The 9744-nt window shown below is 42.8% G+C and overlaps 1 long non-coding RNA gene across 1 annotated transcript in view; it reads left to right on the top strand.

Annotated features, from left to right (window-relative positions):
* Nucleotides 1–2928, top strand: part of LOC114640714 — a 3529-nt gene extending 601 nt beyond the window's left edge. The window contains exons 2-3 of the long non-coding RNA XR_003714189.1: nucleotides 1437–1566; nucleotides 1733–2928. This is a non-coding gene — a long non-coding RNA (uncharacterized LOC114640714). The remainder of the gene's footprint in view (nucleotides 1–1436; nucleotides 1567–1732) is intronic.
* Nucleotides 2929–9744: the final 6816 nt, after the last annotated feature.

Here is a 9744-nt window from a genome sequence, read left to right as displayed (position 1 = left end):
TGAGACTGTAAGCAAGTCCACAATTAAATGCTTTCCTTTATAAGAGTTGCTGTGGTCACGGTGTCACTTTACAGCAGTACATCAATGACTAGAATGACTAGGACAGCAGCCACCACTAATAGTGCAGATAATACCTCCTGTGTAAGACCCATTGGTAGTAGACTGGATCTGCAGCCAGCCTTTTGGGGTACAGGATGGATCTTTGAATTTATCTCTCTTGGGAATTCGTTAAGCCTAGCTTTAATGAAGAAGAACCTAGGAGATGTTGGCTGCTGGGATTTTTTTTTAAAATGTATCTTATTTACTGATTTAGAGCCAAGGTTTCATTATGTAGCTCTGACTGGCCTGGAGTTCCCTATGTAGCCTTGTGTGACTTGGAATTTCCTATGTAGACCAGGCTGGCCTGGAACTCACACAGAGCTACCTGCCTCTGCTTTCCAAATGCTGTGATTAAAATGGTGTGCCACCACTCTTAGCTTAAAATTTATTTAATTTTTATTCATTGTATTTATTTATTTATTTATTTAAATAAAGGCTCATATTGTTAGTTTAAAAACGGCATATTTCTGGACAGATCACCCCAAGCCAGCATAGTTCTTATTTTGGGAGGTCTTCATTGAAAGAGAAGAAGTGAGGAAGAGAAAGAGATGGACTGGGGTCTGTGTTTTTTTTCGGGACCATGATGTAGGTAATGCAGGTGCTGCAGGTAATGCAGGTAACAAATGCACAAGAAGTATGCAACAGTTGCCATGGCATTGGATGCAGGATGGTCCAGTTGCCTAGGGATGACATCATCACTGTGCTCAGAGGCTGGCTGTAAACAGCTTCAGATACTAACATACCTCCTTTATTCTTATCATAAAGAGAAGAAAAGCTGGGCAGTGGTGGCGCATGCCTTTAATCCCAGCACTTGGGAGGCAGAGGCAGGCTGATTTCTGAGTTCGAGAGTTCGAGGCTAGCCTGGTCTACAGAGTGAGTTCCAGGACAGCCAGGGCTACACAGAGAAACCCTGTCTCAAAACAACAACAACAACAACAACAGATTAAAAAAAAAGGAAAAAGGGGGAGGGGAGGGAGAAGCTGATGGTGAAAGGGGAATAGGGGCGCTAGATCTCTTAATTGCTTCCTGCTGTCTAGGGGCGTGGTCAATTTTGGGCGTAGCTGACTTTAACTATCTGGGCACACTTGATAGTCATTCGGCATCAGGCTCCTCTGTGGACAGTGGCTGGCAATCCTGTCAAAGGATTGTGGAGACAAGGTTAATGAGGCAGGGAGCAAATAGTAAAGCAAGAAAAACTAGGAGATGAGGCATTAGGAAGGGCAATATCCATTTCCACGTAGGGTTTTTAAACATCCCAGAATTGGAGGCCTCATATCGTTCCCTGCATTTTTGGATGTCTGATTGTAGCTGCTGGATTTTATTTCTTACTATCCCAGATTTGTTGATGTAGAAGCAGCATTCTTCTCGGAGAAACAGGCAAAGATCACCTGCTTTCACTGTAAGGATATCAAGCCCCATCGGTTTTGAAGCACCACTGCTGCCAGGGAATCGATCTGTCTTTGGATGGTGAGCATGGTTTGGGTGACCTCTTGAAGACCCTTGTCAAGCTGGGAAGAGAACTTATTGTATGGGGTTAGGGAAGTAGTCAGCCCTACCATTCCAGCACTGGTAGCTATTCCTGCAGCAAACAGGAGTGGCACAACTTGACCTGCCCTCTCATCATGTTGGGCAGGTATTGTGTCTACAACCAGGATCAGTAGAAGATCTTTTCTGTGGATTACTCCTAGTTCGGGGAAAAGAAACACCAACATGCAAACTCCTGAGCAGCAGACGACGATATACCTGAGTGCCACAGAGAATTGATGTTGTTTTGGGCTACAGGGCACGGTGGCAGAGATGAGGTTGTGGTTTTATGGTAGTCTAGGGAGCTTAGTGTTTCTAGAGAACGTGTCCCGGATGTCTTAAAATAGTCTGCCATGCCAAAAAGAGAAAAGGTATGGGTCATGGCAGCATCAAAGTCAGGGCAGCGGATAAAAGACGAGGTGAGGTTACTTAGCAGTATCACTGGAGAGGCAGTAAATGCCAATTGTGAGTTACTTCCAGGGGGTACACATAGCCAGCAATTTTTAAAGCAACCAGGCCGAGGTCAGGGTCTGAAGCAGAAGGTGAAATGAGAGGTTAGTGCCATTTATGAGGGGGGATGTCAAGGAAGTAAGGACCTTGGAGGAGTGTTTGATTACTTCTCCTATTTTTCTGATATCTAGAGGTTTGACAATTGGGATATATTTTCTCTGGATGTGAACAGTACTCACTAGGGACCCAGATTGGTTTTTACGATAGAGCTTACCAACATCTCCTGTTTCCTACCTGGGATTCTATGGGTCTTGTATATAGAAGAAAAGAGTCTTGTTTTGTTGATAGAAGTGATTGGTCTGTGATCCTAGCATATGTATCTGGCAAGACCAATATGGGCAGCCCCCATATTCATCTGGCCATTTTTTTTTTTACAATCATCTTTTGTCTGATCAAAGGAGAAGCAAACAAAGAGGTCATCATATTTAGATGGAATGGTGGATATAGGGATGGTAGTAATTTGGATCAGCTCCTGGCATCCGGCTATGGAGCAGTTTCTTGACCCTATTTGGAAAGACTGTTATCAGTGGAGGTTTCTTGAATCTCAAACCTCCAGAAGTAAGTGCTACCCTGGATGGAAACAAACATCAGGGAGAAAATGAGAAGCCCATGTCTCATCCAGTAGGATCAAGCACAGCTGTCAGAGTAGAGTCTCATTTTTCTGGGATTGGGGACAAAATGGGTGATCTTGACATCTGGAACTTAAGAGATCAGGGTCCTGTTGGGATTGATGTGTAAGAAGAAGAGTCATAGCTGAGCAGTGGTGGCGCACGCCTTTAATCCCAGCACTCGGGAGGCAGAGGCAGGCGGATTTCTGAGTTCGAGGCCAGCCTGGTCTACAGAGTGAGTTCCAGGACAGCCAGAACTACACAGAGAAACCCTGTCTTGAAAAAACCAAAAAAAAAAAACCAAAAAAAAAAAACCAAAAACAAACAAAACAAAACAAAACAAAAAAACAAAACAAAAAAAAAAGAAAAAGAAAATGAAAATGCCAGGGCATGTCTAGGGCTTTAGATAGAGTTTGAGAATTTTGGGACATGAATTCAAAACCATTGTCTGACTAGAGGGAGGCTGGGACACCAAATCAGGGGATGATGTCTCGGAGGAGAAGATGAGAATCTGTCTGAGCCCTTTTGTTGGTAGTGGGGAATGCCTCTACCCACCCTGAGAAGGTGTCCACCAAGATCAGGAGGTACTTGGAACAGTTGACAGTGGGCAAGTGGGTAAAGTCAAGTTGCCAGTTGGTTCGAGGAAGGGAACCTCTAGCCTGGTGGGTAGGAAAAGGGGTGCTATGATACCTGGAGTTGGAGTCTGACATCTGACAGATTTTGCGAGAGGCAGTGATAGATTTTAAGAAACTTAAAAGTCCTCAGGAGTTGACTGTAGTGAGTTTTAACATAATAAGATAATGTTCAGCTGTTAGGATGAAAGAGTTTAAGATAAGACAGAGTGTCAGGGGGTGAGGGTGGAGATGCGGCTTGTAGTGTAAGAATGTTCTGGGGAGGGTGAGATGAGTCTAGGCCCCTACGTGAAAAAACAGAGTCACCTCAAAAGTCGAATGCTTCAACTTGAGAGGAAGTAGAAGTTGGGCTCAGTTGCCTTAAGCTCTGGAATTTACCAACTCTGTTGACACACTTGGATGTGGTTTGAAATGTTTTCAATAATGTGTTAGTCATCACACATTTCCTAATGTGATGAATAGTGAAATTTATCTTGTGTTGGAAAATAAACTCTAGATGGTCAAGGACTTGTCTCATAGTCTTATCTACAATGTCTTTAAGTGTGTGTGTGTATCACATGTGTTCAGGAATCCTTAGGGGTCAGAAGATGGCGTCAGATCCTCTAAAACGAGAGTCACAGCAGTTCTGAGGTACCATGTGGGTACTGGGAACAGAACCTGGGAGCTCTTAACCACTGAGTCATCTCTGTAGCTCCCTCTGAGAAAATATTAAAGATCTTTTCTGATATCACAAATCATGGAATTGGAAGCTGGGTATGATGGTGCACGACTTTAGTCCCTGCACTCAGGAGGCAGAGGCAGGTGGGTCTATGTGAGTTTGTGGCCAGCCTGGTCTGCAGAGTAAATTCCAAGACAGCCAGGGCTGCACAGAGAAACCATGTCCCAAAAAAACAAAAAAGAAAGAAGAAGGAAAGAAAGAAAGAAAGAAAGAAAGAAAGAAAGAAAGAAAGAAAGAGGGAGGAAATAAAAAAATTTAAAAAATAGATAAATAAATAAATAAATCATGGCATTCGGATTGAAGAAATCGCTCAAAGGTTAAGGCTGCGAATCTCTGCCCTCTAGAGCTCTTGGAGAATACGTTTCTGTGCTCACGTATGACCCACTAAGGTTGTTTGTTGTAACAGCCAAAGTAAACTTGTAGATAATTCTGACTACTATCACATGAGGACATATACAAATATATACACACAAAAATAGTGCATACAAGAAGTTGTATAGCCGGGCGGTGGTGGCGCACGCCTTTAATCCCAGCACTTGGGAGGCAGAGGCAGGCGGATTTCTGAGTTTGTGGCCAGCCTGGTCTACAGAGTGAGTTCCAGGACAGCCAGGACTACACAGAGAAACCCTGTCTCGAAAAACCAAAAAAAAAAACAAAACAAAACAAAAAAAAACAAAAAAAAAGAAGAAGTTGTACACAGGTATATGCAAACACTATGCGATTTTATATAAGAGTCTTGAGTATGCATGGATTTTGTTATCCATATTTACCAAGGATAACTACTGTCCCTTTGAAGCGATTTCACTATAGTCCTGGAGATCATATTCAGGCCATCAGATTTGCCTAGAAGAGTCCTTATCCACTAAGTCATCTATCTTGCTTACCTTAAAAAAAAATTACATTTATTTATTTAGTGTGTGTGCCTTTTTATCCACAGAGCCGTCTTGCTGGCTCACATTTCACTCTCTGGGGTTTCTAATTCCTTAGGCTTCAGTCAACCATGATCCAAAACTATTAAATGGAAAATCTCAGAAGTAAAGAATCCATACACTTTCCCTTGCATGCCATTTGAGTAGTTCGATGGCATCCGATTCCTCCCTACTGGGTTGGGGCAGTATGAAGCATCCTTCCCCAGCATGTCCAGTGTGAACTGGCACACGTGTGCAGGAGCTGCCTCATTATGCTCCATTCCCACATTCCTTACTTTATGCAATACGGGCCTCAAAGCCCAAGGCTGAGCATGCTGGCAACTTGAATGTGCTGAACAAAACCTCAAAGTGCTTTCCTGCTCTCTCCCTTCTTTCAGCAGAGTTTGAGATGTTATTATACTATTTTAATATAGACTCAAGCAGAAGGGTTAGAAGAAAGAGAGACACTCGGGAGAAAGTAAGACATAAAGAGCGCTTGTCTGTGTGCTTCTCAAAGATGAGCTGTGATTTTTTTTCTTTCAGGGTGGGGATGGGGTAGTTGGGTCTTGCCTGGCTTTCTGCTCAGACTCAGTTATCCTCCTGTCTCAGCTCTCCAAGTGCTGGGACGACAGGCATGTGCCACCACACTGAAAGATTCTAAAGGATTTGACTGCGGTGGTGTGGACTGTGCTGGGAGCCAAAGGCCTTTTTCCTTCAGGATAGAGAACTGTTCCCTTTTAATAGTTTAGGAATGTTCCCCACCCTGCTTCTTACAGCTTTGAGGCTCAAACTCAGAATTTTCACATGCAAGGCCACTGTTTACCTTTAAGCTATACCTCGGTGCTAAAACGTGCTTTCTGTAAGTACAAAGGCAAAACTTCTGTTAATAGAGAAAAGAGGGGCTGGTGAGATGGCTCTGTGGTTAAGAATGCTTGTTACTCTCCCAGAGGACCCAGGTTCAGTTTCCAGTGTCCATGTGGCCACTCATCTCCCAATCCTTTCTAAAACAATCCACTAACTAGGGAACAAGTATTCAATAGATGAGTTTATGGGGTGGGGGTGGCATTCTCATTCAAACCAGTACACATTGCTCCTAAGTATACAAACTCAGGCCTTCAAGCTCGTGGGACAAGTACCTTTATCCACTGATCCATTTCCCCAGCCTGCCACCTTTAAAAAATTATTTAATCTTTTTGTTGTTGTTTTCGAGACAGGGTTTCCCTGTATAGTCCTGGCTGTCCTGGAACTCACTCTGTAGACCAGGTTGGCTTCAAACTCAGAAATCCACCTGCCTCTGCCTCCCAAGTGCTGGGATTAAAGGTGTGTGCCACCACTGCCCGGCTTTAATCTTATTTCTTTAAATGAAATGATCTCATGTATCCCTGACTAGACCTTGAACTCCTGACCCATACACCCACCTTCCTATTTCTCCTTTCCAAGTATTGGGATTACATGCATGGGCCACCGCACTGCTGGGTTTTGTGAAGTGTGGGGATGGATCCAATGATTCAAATGTATTAGGCAAGCACTCTACCAACTGAGCTTCCCCTCCAGCCAAATATTGTATCGGCAACATGATTCCATGTCCATAGAAAATGCATCCTTGTGGGATTTGCTTTTGCATGCATATACTTATTTGTGTGAATGTATATTTGGTATACTGTATATGTAGTATGTAATATGTGTATGTATGTAGTATGCGTACACCAGAAGACAACCTCTGGGGTTAATCTCAGAGCATCATCTACATTCTTTAGGATAGTCTCTCACTGCCTGATCTTAATAACTAGGCTAAGCTGGGTGGCCAGGAAGCTCCAAAGATGCCCCTGTCCCTACCTTGCCAGCCCTTGGATCACAAAGATAGGCTTGGTGTGTTTTATCTTGAGTTCTGGTGCCTGGACTTAGGTTTTCATGATTGTGTGGAGACTGAGCTGTCTCTCAGCTTCCACTCCTTTGTATTGTTTTGTTAAACAAGTGAGGAGATTGAGCCATGGCCTTCTCTTTTACTTGACAAGCGCCACACGAAGTAAACCATATCTCCACCTTCTTTCATTATCTTTCTTTTTTTTTGGTTTGGTTTTTTGAGACAGGGTTTCTCTGTGTAGCCTTGGCTGTCCTGGAACTCACTCTGTAAACCAGGCTGGCCTCGAACTCTCGAACTCAAAAATCTGCCTGCCTCTGCCTCCCAAGTGCTGGGATTAAAGATGTGCGCCACCACCACCTGGCCTTTCATTATCTTTCTAAAAACAGATGAAGAATATGTTCCTTCTTTGAATAAGCCATGAAATTACCATTTTTTAGGAATGGAAATCTACATTATTTCCAAATCTCCCCCCTCTTTTCCCCTTTCCTTTCTTTTTCTTTCTCCTTCCTTCCTTCTTCTTCCTCCTCCTCCTTCTTCTCTTATACCTCTTTGAGAGGGTCTCATGTAACTGGTTTTAAACTTTTGATCTTTCCTCTCTCATCCCCAGGCTAGCCTCAAACTAACTAGGGAGTCAAATCATTTATTCTCTTGTCTCCATTTCCAAAGTGTTGATATTATGTGCATAGGTTATTTTGCCTCATGTTGCTTTCTACCTACCGATAAGACCCACTATCCCTTGAAGAAACACACTGTGGGGCTAAAAAGGTGACTGAGTGTTCATGAGCACTTGCTGCTCTTGCATAGAATCTGGGTTTGCTTTCTAGAACACACAGAGCAGCTCAGAACTGTCTGTAACTCTAGTTTCAGAGCATCTGACACTCTTCTGGCTTCCACAGGCACACATGGGTTTCCATCTGGGAACCAGATTCCTTCATCTCTGCATGTGGTCTTTTGTGAGGCCAGGGTAAGGAAAGAGAGCTTCCTTGAATCCTGCAGTCTGCAAGATTGTTCTTTTGCAATGCTCAGTGTTAAAACAGTGGAGAACGCAAGCAACGGACTAGTTCAGTACTGGAATTAATTGCATTCAAAGATGAATAGGCAGAAAGAAGCAAAGAAGGAGGCAAGAGAAACACACACAAGATGAAACCCCATCAAAGGAAGGAAATACAGAAAATGGAGGTCTCTGAACCAAGCCTTGAGGAAGAGCCAAAGCTTGAGCAAATCCAGAGGAGGAAGAACCGTAAAAGGAGAAAGAAGAAGAAAAAAAAAATCAAAAGAAACTTCTGAGGAATGACTGGGGATGCCTACGGACTTAAAGGGGACGCACATAGCAAATGTTTAAGCAATAAATTTATGTTGAGAGAAGTGGGTGAAACGGACGAGGAGTATGAGAAACAAGCATACAGCGATGCCTTGGAAGGCTAATTGAAACCATCTTTACTCTTATGTAATGAGTTTGCCTTAGTTTCTTCGTTATTTGATGTTACCATGGCAATACAACTCTTTTTATTAGAGTTTTGTTGACATATTTAAACTGTCTTCCTACTTTGAAGTTCTTGTAGTTAGTGGTTTTAGTTGTATCTCTTCTTTTCTTGATGTTTATTATATTTGGAACCAATCTCTAATTCTATTGGCTTTTAATAAGAGAGCATTACTTATTTATAAAAAAAAATGAGCTTCTGCTAGGATACAAAATGAGAGAGGTTACAAAGTAATATAGAATATCTGTGAAAGACAGAGTCCCTTTGTATTACACAGATGACCATAAAAACTCATGGAGAGACCATACAATCTCAGTGGTGGAATTATGAATTTTTTTGTTTATTTGTATCTTCTATATTCCTAAAATGAACTCAATTACTTTAGATAAAAATAATATCTTTTAGCCGGGCAGTGGTGGCACACGCCTTTAATCCCAGCACTTGGGAGGCAGAGGCAGGGGGATTTCTGAGTTCGAGGTCAGCCTGGTCTACAGAGTGAGTTCCAAGGCAGCCAGGGCTACACAGAGAAACCCTGTCTCGAAAAAAAAAAAAAAAAAAAAAAAAAAACAGAGGAAAAAAAAACAGACCCCCCCACAAAAAAAACCAAACCAAAACAAAATACTATCTTTTTCAGTAGTCATTTAACCCCTTGTTGCTCTTGCAGAGGACCTGGGTTGGGGTCCCAGGACCTGCTGAGATTCAACCTCAGCATCCAGGTAGACTGAGAAAGGCAGCAAGGTATGAGGTACAGCATCAGCAGGGCCAAAAAGCTGATGACTTTTGGCTCTTTAACTCTCTCTTGCTGTTCTAGGGCCAAAAGCTGATGGCTTCTGGTAATTAACTCCTGCTAATAGCACAAGGATTAAGAAAAGAAACTTAGTTACTTGAGTTCTTTACTCTTTGACTCAGAGGCCCCTCATTGGCCAGACAAGAAGCTAGGAATTCTTTAACTCTTCGTGATCCAGAGAGAAATGAAAATAAAAGAAGTGAAGCATGAAGTGGAAACTTAAGGGTTCTTTGGAAAGTTTTTGAATGGTGTTTGGCCAGGGCAAACACATGAAGGATTGTTTAGCTGAAATGGACACAGGTGAAAGGCTAAGGCAGACTCGTGAAGGAACGTTTTTGCTGAAACAGAAGCAGGAGAGAGAATGTTCTGCTAAAGCAAGTGTGGAGAGCTTTGAGGATAGCTTCTAGAAACTTGGCAGGAATTTGACAATGGGCCAGGACAAAGAAGTAAGCTCAGGCAGGAATCTGATTCTGGACTAGAACAAAGAAGTAGGCTTCAGGCAAGAATTTGACTTTGGGCTAGGACAGGGAAATAGGCTCAGATATCTCGGTCATCCTGATAAGCCCCTAGAAATAGTGATCTTGGGACTTTATTTTCTTGCTTGTTCCTTGAC

This window comes from Grammomys surdaster, unplaced genomic scaffold (genome assembly GCF_004785775.1).
Source record: "Grammomys surdaster isolate TR1022 unplaced genomic scaffold, NIH_TR_1.0 125849, whole genome shotgun sequence".
Classification (NCBI taxonomy): domain Eukaryota; kingdom Metazoa; phylum Chordata; class Mammalia; order Rodentia; family Muridae; genus Grammomys; species Grammomys surdaster.
Note: the sequence above shows the minus strand (reverse complement) of the source record. Positions and strands in the feature narration are given on the sequence as shown.